Genomic DNA, 12,293 nt, shown 5'->3' on the forward strand with positions numbered 1-12,293 from the left:
TCCAAAAAAAAAAAAAAAAAATTAACAGTGGGACCCAGCAGCCTGTCACGGAGAAAAAAAAAAATCTCAGAATGCACCACGTGAAACTTTGGCGTTCCGCCCTTTTTCTATCGTGTCTAATGATTTTGGTTACTATGCACGAGGGAGAGAGAGAGAGAGAGAGCAAGACAGCCCTCGTGTAGTTTGAAGACTGTGAGTGTGCGAGCGCGCGTGAAACTTCGGTGTTTCGCCCTTTTTCTATCGTGTTTAATGATTTTGATTAATATGCACAAGGGAGAGAGAGAGAGCAAGAAGCGCTCATGTTGTTTGAAGACTGTGAGTGCGCACGCGGCCGGGGCTCTCTCTCGTACGCGCCCTGTCAGGTGCAGCAGTCATTCTATTCTACATCACTCACCGATCAAATAAGGCTTTGACGGCCATCGCGTATATTCAGCGCGCATAAGGTAAATGTTTTGCAAACGTTTTTTAGAGAAATAAAAACAGGTCGACGAATTGATGCGCGTATTTTTTGCGTCGACGTCAATGATGACCTTGACGCGTTGTCCCAGCCCTATTCTATATTCACTTTCCGTACAATAGAATCACCAATAACTAGAGCACTTTCATCAGGTTTCTCAGTGGGTGCCATCACTGAGTGGGGAGAACCTGTTTAATGTTTTGATCAGAACAGAAGAGTGGTGTTTTGACCCACGACTACGCTGCCTCACTGTCAGCCAGTTGCCCTGCTGCAGGGGCTCTGTTGCCAGAACCGAACAATGTACAGGAATCCCTTAGCTAGACGCATCCAAAGCCGTATCTAAAGCCCTAACATTCTTACTGTCCTCAATTAGAGTTTGGATGCTTGTCTCTAATTCTGAAATCTTCTCTGTCAGCCTAACTATTTCCCTGCATTTATCACACGTGAATGCCTCAACTGCGACAGAGATAGATAAACTGTAAATGTGGCAGGAGGTGCAAATAGCAGTAGCAGGAGAAGCCATTACTCACCGTGCTTGATGAAATATTCTTACCACAGTTGTTTGCTGAACTTGTGAAAAACCAGAGCGAGAGAGAGGAGAGGAGAGGAGAAAAGAAAACACAGATAGGTTCAAATGAAAACGCTAATGACAAGCTAACGAGTGCTAACGCAATGCAGGTGCACTGCACTTACGGATATAAACTAAAAGTGAACGATCAAAATTAATCTGATAAGATTGATCGATAATATCAGAAATATGATGTGAATTAAGTTACATTTTATCACTTTAAAAAGCAGAGAGTGATAGAAAGATTTTAGAGAAAAAAAACAGCTATGATCAGCTACAGCAAGGCCAGCAGGCCAACAGGAAGCAGAGAAAACATGGTCCAACAGCGACACCCGCAGTCAGGGAGGGGGTGGTGGTGTCATTATGAATAAATTAGAATTTTCTGTTATAGGATGTTATCTAAAGTGTCAGGGACAGGCAAGAAAAGAATGGTTGTATCTATGTGGTCAGCTTTATCAACCCTCCAAGCCCTCCACACTTCTGCTATTGCAAGGACTTTGTGTTTGTATTTTTTTCCACACCAAGCCATGCCCTATCCATAAGCCCCTCCCCATAACAAAGCCCCGCCCCCAAAATCTAACTCTAAGATGAACTCAAAAGTTGGCAGCCCTGTTTTTATTTAATTTTTTTTATATAGGCTATGTTATGAACATAACTTTTCAAACATACTGAAATACTTTGCACGGAGTGAAGGCGGAGCAGTGTTTCTGGTATCATTTGATTCAGATCCGGTTTCCGGTTTTCGGAGAGGACGTTGGGGCACGTTTGGCTGCCACTTCTCCTGCTGTATTTTATTTGTTTATTATTTTAATTAATTTTAAACTCTTCTGAATAATTTTAAACTCTTCTGAGTCTTAACTTGCTGCTAGATTTCCATATATTTACCTATTCTGAGTTGCGTCAAGTTCTCCGTGTGCAATGGCTGTGTAACAACTCTTGGATGGTATCATGCGACTTCATATGATCACCTGGATTATTTGCGATCTGATTTTTTCAGGAACCGCAGGTGCTCGCTGTGTCGTACTTCTGGTTGCCGTGGAATCAGCCAAGGTAACCTACGCTATCCAGAGGTTCTCTCTCAAAAACCTGCGGCGAATGTGTGCTGTAGTACTATGCGACTTGCTCACCTCAACACGAGGTCAATAAACAATAAAACGGCACTTATCACTGACACTATTCTTTACAGGAAAATTAATATTCTCTGTCTCAGTGAAACTTGGCATAAAGACAATGACTATCTTAATTTGAACGTGTGTCACATCTGGATATAAATATATTGACGTGCCTCGAGCTTCGGGTAAGGGTGGTGGTTTGGCTGCAATATTTGTATCAAATATATCAATCGATGTTATTGATGCTCCTACCGTTTCATCAATTGAATGTCTGGTTTTTAAAGTCAATGGTGCTGCACCTGTTCTTGTGCTGCTCACTTATCGTCCACCAAAACCTAATGGTTTATTTTTTTCTGAGTTTACTGAGTTGCTGCCACTTCTTAGTCCACTCTGTCCGTCTATGGTCTTGACTGGTGATGTCAATTTCCATATTGATAATCCAAACTGTGTCAAAACTGCTACCTTTTTGGACATTTTGGATGGTTTTGACTTTAAACAGCATGTTCATTTTCCGACCCATAGGCTGGGCCATATATTGGATGTGGTATGTTCTGCTGGTGTTGGTATCCAATCTCTGGATAGTATCGACATGAGTATAAGTGACCATAGACTTATTACTTTCGACATAAATGTTACGTCTTCACGATCTATTTCTGAGCGCACTATCAAATTCCGTAACATCAAGCACATGGACTTCACTCTTTTTCCGACTTTTGTCTCTGGGCTTCCCACTACTAACTCCGTGGAGCACTATAATTCCATGCTTTCCTCACTTTTGGATGAGTTCGCACCTGTGCAAGAACGGCTTGTTACTTTTAGGAAACCCTGTCCATGGTTTACCCCGGATTTACGTTTAATGAAAGCTGCCGGAAGACAATTAGAATGGCAGTACAAAAAATCTGGCCTGACGGTGCACAGGCTTCTTTACACTGAACAACAGTCTGCTTACCATTCTGCTTTGAATACTGCACGTAAGAGCTACTATTCAAGCATCATTGGTAACACTGCAACAAATTCTAAATCGCTGTTTAAGACTGTTGACAATCTTCTAAAACCAACAAAGGCCGTTTTTCATTCCTCTGTTGCACAGTATAATAAGTTTCTTCATTATTTCACTGGTAAGGTTGAGGGTATATATAGCACTTTAAATACCATCACTCCTCTTGAGCTAGTTAATATCCAGCCTTCAAACTTCCCAACTACTACCTTTTCAAACTTTGAAATGGTCGGAGATGATTTTATTATAAGTACAGTGAAGTCCATGAACTCTACAACCAGTATTTTAGATCTGGTTCCCTGCTCGGTCATCATGAACTGCCTTTTATTAATCTGCCCTTTTATGACTTCAATTGTGAACTTGTCATTGACTTCTGGAATTGTTCCTCCAGAACTAAAAATAGCTGCCATTACACCAGTCCCTAAGAAGACTGGTTGTGATGTATCTGATTTATCCAATTACAGGCCGATTTCTAACCTCCCATTCTTGGCTAAAGTTCTTGAGCGTGTTGTGGCTGTTCAATTAAATAATCACCTAGCTCTGAACAGTCTGTTTGAACCTTTTCAATCTGGGTTCAGAAGAGGGCATAGTACTGAAACCGCTTTAATTAGGGTCGTAAATGATCTTCTTATCACGGCGGATTCAGGTGCATGCAGTATTTTGGTCTTGTTAGACCTCAATGCTGCTTTTGACACTATATGTCACTCTCTTCTGCTTGACAGGCTGGAAAATTGGTTGGGTCTTTCTGGAGCTGTCCTCAATTGGTTTCAGTCTCATTTAACAAATCGTGCCCAGTTTGTTGGCTTGGGTAACTACAAATCAGATACCGTGCCTGTTCGACAGGGAGTTCCTCAGGGTTCAGTATTGGGTCCAATATTATTTAATATGTATATGCTTCCACTTGGGCAGATCATTAGGAAACATGGTCTTGGGTATCACTGCTATGCGGATGATACGCAGATTTACATCACCACTAGTCCTGATGTCCATTGCTCATTAATAGCTTTGCGTGGTTGTTTAGCAGAAATCAGTATCTGGATGCATAACAACTTCCTGAAGCTGAATAGCTCCAAAACTGAACTGATGCAGATTGGAACGGTGGCAGCTACTCGTAAGGCCAAGAAGATCAGTTTGATTGTTGATTCCTGTACGGTAATCCCCACTTCACAGGTGTGAAATCTTGGTGTCATTTTTGATCCACAATTATCATTTGAAGCACACATAAAACACATCTCTAAAACTGCATTTTTCCACCTGAGAGACATAGCTCGACTCAGACCTTTTTTACAGACACAGAAAGGATTATACATGCCTTCATAACAGTGTTCCTGTAGCTCAACTGGTAGAGCACTGCGCTAGTAAGCAAGCAAGCGCAAGATTTGGGGTTCGATTCCCCGGCAACAAATCATATGTAAAAACTGATATCCTGAATGCACTGTAAGTCGCTTTGGATAAAAGCATGCTAAATGAATAAATTTAATTTAAATTTTTACATTTAATAACAACTACGTTAGATTATTGTCAGGTCAGTTAATTCTCAGCACATAGAGACTCTTTCACCTAGATATCACACTATAGAGACTGTGTCTGTTCCCCGAACTAGAAAATACAAAAAACGTCCAAACCAAGTTAAGGTTAACAATTTAATTGAGGTTCAACAAATAAAAAACAAATGCAATATGGATAAACAAATGATAAAGATTGGCTTATTGAATATCAGATCCATTTCTACGAAAACACTTTTTGTAAATAATATGATAACTGATCATAATATAGATGTGCTCTGTTTGACAGAAACCTGGCTAAAACCTGATGAATACGTCCACCCCCCAAGATTATTGTTATAAACACGAGCCGCGTCTAAAAGGCAAAGGGGGAGGAGTTGCTTCAATTTATAATAACGTTTTCAGGATTTCTCAGAGGGCAGGCTTCAAGTATAACTCGTTTGAAGTAATGGTGCTTCATATAACATTATCCAGAGAAACCAATGTTAATGATAAATCCCCTGTTATGTTTGTACTGGCTACTGTATACAGGCCACCAGGGCACCATACAGACTTTATTAAAGAGTTTGGTGATTTTACATCGGAGTTAGTTCTGGCTGCAGATAAAGTCTTAATAGTTGGTGATTTTAATATCCATGTCGATAATGAAAAAGATGCATTGGGATCAGCATTTATAGACATTCTGAACTCTATTGGTGTTAGACAACACGTTTCAGGACCTACTCATTGTCGAAATCATACTCTAGATTTAATACGGTCACATGGAATTGATGTTGATAGTGTTGAAATTATTCAGCCAAGTGATGATATCTCAGATCATTATTTAGTTCTGTGTAAACTTCATATAGCCAAAATTTTAAATTCTACTTCTTGTTACAAGTATTGAAGAACCATCACTTCTACCACAAAAGACTGCTTTTTAAGTTATCTTCCTGATGTATCCGAATTCCTTAGCATATCCAAAACCTCAGAACAACTTGATGATGTAACAGAAACTAGGGACTCTCTCTTTTCTAGCACTTTAAATACAGTTGCTCCTTTACGCTTAAGAAAGGTTAAGGAAAACAGTTTGACACCATGGTATAATGAGCATACTCGCACCCTAAAGAGAGCAGCCCGAAAAATGGAGCGCAGCTGGAGGAAAACAAAACTAGAGGTATTTCGTATTGCTTGGCGGGAAAGTAGCATATCCTACAGAAAAGCATTAAAAACTGCTAGATCTGATTACTTTTCTTCTCTTTTAGAAGAAAACAAACATAACCCCAGGTATTTATTCAATACAGTGGCTAAATTAACGAAAAATAAAGCCTCAACAAGTGTTGACATTTCCCAACACCACAGCAGTACTGACTTTATGAACTACTTTACTTCTAAAATCGATACTATTAGAGATAAAATTGCAACCATTCAGCCGTCAGCTACAGTATCACATCATACAGTGCACTATAGACCCCCTGAGGAACAGTTCCACTCATTCTCTACTATAGGAGAGGAAGAATTGTATAAACTTGTTAAATCATCTAAACTTACAACATGTATGTTAGACCCTATACCATCTAAGCTCTTAAAAGAGGTGCTTCCAGAAGTCATAGGTCCTCTTCTGACTATTATTAATTCCTCATTGTCATTAGGATATGTCCCCAAAACCTTCAAACTGGCTATTATTAAGCCTCTCATAAAAAAGCCACAACTTGACCCCAGAGAACTAGTTAATTATAGACCAATCTCGAATCTCCCTTTTCTGTCCAAGATACTAGAAAAGGTGGTATCCTCACAATTATATTCCTTCTTAGAGAAAAATGGTATATGTGAGGATTTCCAGTCAGGATTTAGACCGTATCATAGTACTGAAACAAATGAGTTACAAATGATCTGCTCTTATCATCTGATCGTGGGTGTATCTCTCTATTAGTTTTATTGGATCTTAGTGCTGCGTTTGACACAATTGACCACAACATTCTTTTGCATAGACTTGAACACTTTGTTGGCATCAGTGGAAGTGCATTAGCATGGTTTAAATCGTACTTATATGAGCGCCATCAGTTCATAGCAGTGAATGAAGATGTATCATATCGATAACAAGTGCAGTATGGAGTACCTCAAGGCTCAGTTCTAGGGCCGCTACTCTTCACGCTTTATATGTTACCCTTGGGAGATATCATCAGGAAACATGGTGTTAGCTTTCACTGTTATGCTGATGATAAGCAGCTCTATATTTCCTCCCAGCCCGGTGAAACACACCAATTTGAAAAACTAATGGAATGCATAGTCGATATAAAAAATTGGATGACGAGTAATTTCTTACTGCTAAATTCAGAAAAAACAGAGGTGTTAATCATAGGGCCTAAAAACTCTACTTGTAATAACCTAGAACACTGTCTAAGACTTGATGGTTGCTCTGTCAATTCTTCGTCATCAGTTAGGAACCTAGGTGTGCTACATGATCGCAATCTTTCCTTAGAAAGCCACGTTTCTAGCATTTGTAAAACTGCATTTTTCCATCTCAAAAATATATCTAAATTACGGCCTATGCTCTCAATGTCAAATGCAGAAATGTTAATCCATGCATTTATGACTTCAAGGTTAGACTATTGTAATGCTTTATTGGGTGGTTGTTCTGCACGCTTGGTAAACAAACTACAGCTAGTCCAAAATGCAGCAGCAAGAGTTCTTACTAGAACCAGGAAGTATGACCATATTAGCCCGGTCCTGTCCACACTGCACTGGCTCCCTATCAAACATCGTATAGATTTTAAAATATTGCTTATTACTTATAAAGCCCTGAATGGTTTAGGACCTCAGTATTTGAATGAGCTCCTTTTACATTATACTCCTCTACGTCCGCCACGTTCTCAAAACTCAGGCAATTTGATAATACCTAGAATATCAAAATCAATGATGAACTGCCTTTAACTATCATTTTGCATTATTGAGACACTGTTTTCCAAATGAATGTTGTTCAGTGCTTTGGCGCAATGTATTTTGTTTAAAGCACTATATAAATAAAGGTGATTGATTGATTGATTGATTGTAATGCCTTGTTCTCTGGCCTTCCAGCTAAATCGTTGAGCAAGCTTCAGTATATACAAAATTCTGCCGCTCGTGTGCTCACTTGTACTTCTCCTCGTGAACACATTACACCGGTTCTTGCACAATTACACTGGCTTCCCGTAAATGCGAGAATTGATTTTAAAATTCTTATTTTAACATACAAGGCACTTCATGGGACTGCACCTGAGTATCTTTGTGAACTCATCAGTCCTTATATTCCATCACGCTCTCTTCGCTCTACTAACTCTCTTTCACTTCACCAGCCATCATGTAAGCTAAAGACCATGGGGGAAAGAGCCTTTTCATATAAAGCCCCTAAGCTATGGAATGTACTTCCTCTGCACGTCAGAAATGCACAAACATTGGGTGATTTTAAAAAGTTGATTAAGTTACATTTATTCAATACTGTCTTTCTTTAATGAATTGTTGTATTGCTTTTGGGGTTTTGTTTTATTTTTTACTTTATTACTGTAGCGCTTTGGGTTTAAGAAAAGCACATTACAAATAAAATGTATTATTATTATTATTATTATTATTATCAGTGAATGCGGATTGGAGTGATAATTAAATGCTCTGAGCGTGGAGGGGAAAAAGTGCTCTGCTCCGCTCACAGACTCCGCTGCCGAGTGAGAGATTCTTCCACCCGACGAAATCCAGACGACCGCGGCAGCACAAGCACAGCATTCACCAAAAAGCAACCTGCAGCAAGTGGCGGCTCCAGACAATTTTGTCCTGGTCATTTCAGGGGGGGTCTCATGAAAACCAACAAAAAATACAGCGGACACAGCTAATAACTGCATATTACTGCTACTAAACAACAAAAACAACTCTGCATTTCAACAACTTTGTTTATAATTAATCAATTGAAGTTTGCAAACAATATGCTCAAACTTTAAAGGGTTGTTTCACCCAAAAATGTAAATTATGTCATTAATAACCCTCATGTCGTTCCAAACCCATGAGACCTCTTCGGAACACAGTTTAAGATATTTTAGATTTAGTCCGAGAGCTCTCAGTCACTCCATTGAAACTGTGTGCACAGTATACTGTCCATGTCCAGAAAGGTATTAAAAACATAAAAAACATACAAAGTAGTCCATGTGACATCAGAGGGTCAGTTAGAATTTGTTGAAGCATCGAAAATAAATGTAAAAAACAGCAAAAACTACTACTTTTTTCGGCATTGTCTTCTCTTCCGTCTCTGTTGTGAGCAGATTCACAGCACTGCAGTTTAGTGATATCCGGTTCGCAAACTAATCATTCGATTTAACCGGTTCCTCTTGAACCAGTTCACAAAATTGAACTGAATCATTTGAAAAGGTTTGCGTCTCCAATAAGCATTAATCCACAAATTACTTAAACGGTTAACTTTTTTTAACGTGGCTGACACTCCCTCTGAGCAGGGCCGTGCAGAGACCTTTGGAGGGACAGGTGCTGAAAGTATAAAAGGGGCACATGGAACTAGGCTTTAAATGGCACTGTTCAAAATATCAATACAGCAATATATTGTGATGCACTCCTTGCTGATTCGCGTATAGATATGAATGATTATGTATTGATACAGCAGCAAATGCTTTGATGCAGTTTTGAAAAAGAAACAATTTTAAGACATTTTTAAGTTTAAAATAATAATAGCTCTGGGATTAGAAACTGAAATGTCTTAAACTGTCCCAACCTGATGGCTTTTTCTTTTCTGTTCTACAGAATAATTAAGAACAGCGGTTATAGTAAAAACTATAGAAAACGCTTATGCCTCTACGTTTTCCTCTTTCTCACCAGCCTCTGTCCCCTGGCTTGCTGTTCCCTTCTCTCCATCTCCATCTCCTCATCTGATATATCACTTACACTCTCTGTCCATCTAGGAACAAGGCTCAATTTATTATTTCAGCATTAATCTATTATTTTAACCATCACTACTACTCTTGCACCTAATCAATAAGTCCACCTTAAATATTGATAAAAAACATAAAAAAAACTGATACACTGGAATATAGTGATTCATATTATTATTACGGTTGTAGTTGTCTAAAATTGAACACCTTTGCAATATAAACAAATGACAGACTAGATTTGTTATTCATATCCTTCACACTGCACTTTGATGTCAGGTCATGTATATTATGCATTTTTTGGGGTTGGGGGGGTATCATAAATCATTTGTTTATCTTACCAAGCATGTGGTTCCTGCCTCTCAGGATCTAATTTTTGACATGATTCCTATAACACGATTATGATATATTTTACAAATAAATGATTGTCAGGACAATATCAAGCAAGAAAATTTGATTATATCAATACTAGACATGACTATGTATCCTATAGTTATCAGAAAAAAAAACACAATAAGTGATTATACATGATAGTCAAATGTGTGGGTTACACATAAATGAATATGGAGTTAAGCAATGGAATGATTCATTTATAAGTCTTTTTGAGTTCATTCTGGTCCATATATAATGTACAAAAAGCAGTTTCTTTGCCATTCTCTGGCAAAGGGACTTTTCTGTGAAGACAAAGGTTTAAAGCCCTTCCCCCTTAGGAATTTCAGTCTGGTTCTGCTGGGTGGGGGAAGTCAATGCAAGTATTTAACTTGATCTCCTGGGTTTACATGTGATGTCCAGCGTTGCATTTCTCTTCTTCGAATTAAAATTGTCAATAATTGTTCTATTGGTGTTAATGTTGAAAGCTGTTGTGTGAACAAGTTGGTTGGTTGGTTATCTTGCTTGGTTCTTGTGGCACTAGAACTGATTTATGACTTCCTGAGGAGTTCGGCTCTCATTGCAATGCACACAGCTCTGATAGACTCTTTAATTTGTCTGGTTCGACTCATTTCTGCTACATGTATCCCCCCTTTCGATCGGCGAGGTGTTTAGGTGAAGACATCGTCGATCGCTGGAGAAACAAAGGCAGAAGAAGCAGACAAACACAGCAAACAGTAAGACAACACCTCCATGACAGTTACTGTACTGGTGCAGGCATCAGGTTATAAAAGCCCCTCTCACACTGCACGTCGGACCCGCAATATTCCCGTAACATTGCCTGGTCGCCTTCTGTGTGAAAGCAACCACGTCCCGGAATTGATTACCGAATCGAACCCGGGTCGGGGACCTAGTAACATTGCGGTAATCGATCCGGAACGAGCGCTGTGTGAACAAAAGCCAGATCTAATTCCGTATCGAAGTGATGACGAGCGTTATCGCGCGACTCTTTTACCGGCTGTTTTTAAGGAAGATCAACATTCGCGACAAAAACATGTGCGCAAACTGTAATGAAGCAGAGATCAGTTAGTTCCTCACTTTCCGCGCTGACGCAGAGATCGTTTGCTTGCTTCAGTTAAAGTATAACGTGCCAAGCCTTGTCGACTCGTACATTACACGTCACGCGCTGATGTCACGTGTCGTTACGGGATCTTCAAGGGTTGTGTGTGAAAGCACGCACATATACCGGGTCATCAGTGGCAGTGTGAAAGTGCCAAATCTAGCGACCAGGGAACAATTACAGGAACACTTTACCCCTGTATTTGCCGGAATGGCAGTGTGAAAGGGGCTTTAGGTACACGTGGTTAAGTTCAATTAGTCACTGTAGTTTAGCACATTGAGGACAGTTTAGATCGTTTTGGAAATTGTTGTTTTATTTTGATTCATCAATCAAATTCGTGGTTAACTTTGTTTGGTTCTTCTAGGTTGTCTTACTTTACACATTTACCATTAGTTTTATAGTAATTTCATTTTAAATTCAACGAATTGACCTATCATGCATGGAGCTCTCTGGCTTCCATTCAGTTTAGAGTGGCTGGCGGATATTAGGTGTTGCGAGTCAATCCTAATATCAGACCTTCGACCCTCGCAGGGTGTCTAGGCGTTTCACCTACTCAGGAAAGAGGGGAAGGAGAAGGATAGGTAAAAGAAGAACAAAACAAAACAGGGCTGCTGTGGGTTTTCCTAGCATGGGTTACAACTACTATTGAGCTAGGATGTCAGGTGCAGCTAGTGTGTCATGAACCTTAACTTAGTGTCAGGTGTTCTACCTATTGTGAGGATGGCTGCACGTTTCTTCATGGTGGGTATGTGTAACTTTGTTACACTAAAAGTTGGATATTCTACCTGTGGGAAGAATATGTTTGTTGACTGTGTTATCAGTAGATGTGTTTACCTCTGGGTGTAGGTAATGTTGTGTGTTACTGGTGTAGTGCATGTGTGGTCAGATCTGTTCAAGTCTGTGTTGTCTCCCCCTTTTTCTAGCATGTCACTGAAGACTGGCTCTCTGCATCCTTGGCTTGGATGAGGGCGTGTCCATGGTCTAATAAGGGGTCCGTCCAGCAAGGCAGGAAGTTCTTTAGCAGACAGTCGGAGGCAGTTTGGCATGGCTGTGTGAAGCTGAGTTGCAAAACTTTGTCTCCTATGTTGCATTCTTCTTGTGATGCCTTCTGGCTGTAGCAGACTTTCTGACCTTCTGTGCTCTGGTGGTTGCTGTTGCACAGACAGGGAGTTTGGTACTTGGAGTTGGAGTTAATTTGACAGTTTGTTAGTGACTGTGTTAGGTGTCTGAGGTGATGTTCTTTAGTACCTCAGATTTTTAATCAACAGTTGGCCGTGAAAGACTT

The sequence above is a fragment of the Carassius auratus genome, unplaced genomic scaffold (genome assembly GCF_003368295.1).
Source record: "Carassius auratus strain Wakin unplaced genomic scaffold, ASM336829v1 scaf_tig00037377, whole genome shotgun sequence".
In the NCBI taxonomy this organism is placed as follows: Eukaryota; Metazoa; Chordata; class Actinopteri; order Cypriniformes; family Cyprinidae; genus Carassius; species Carassius auratus.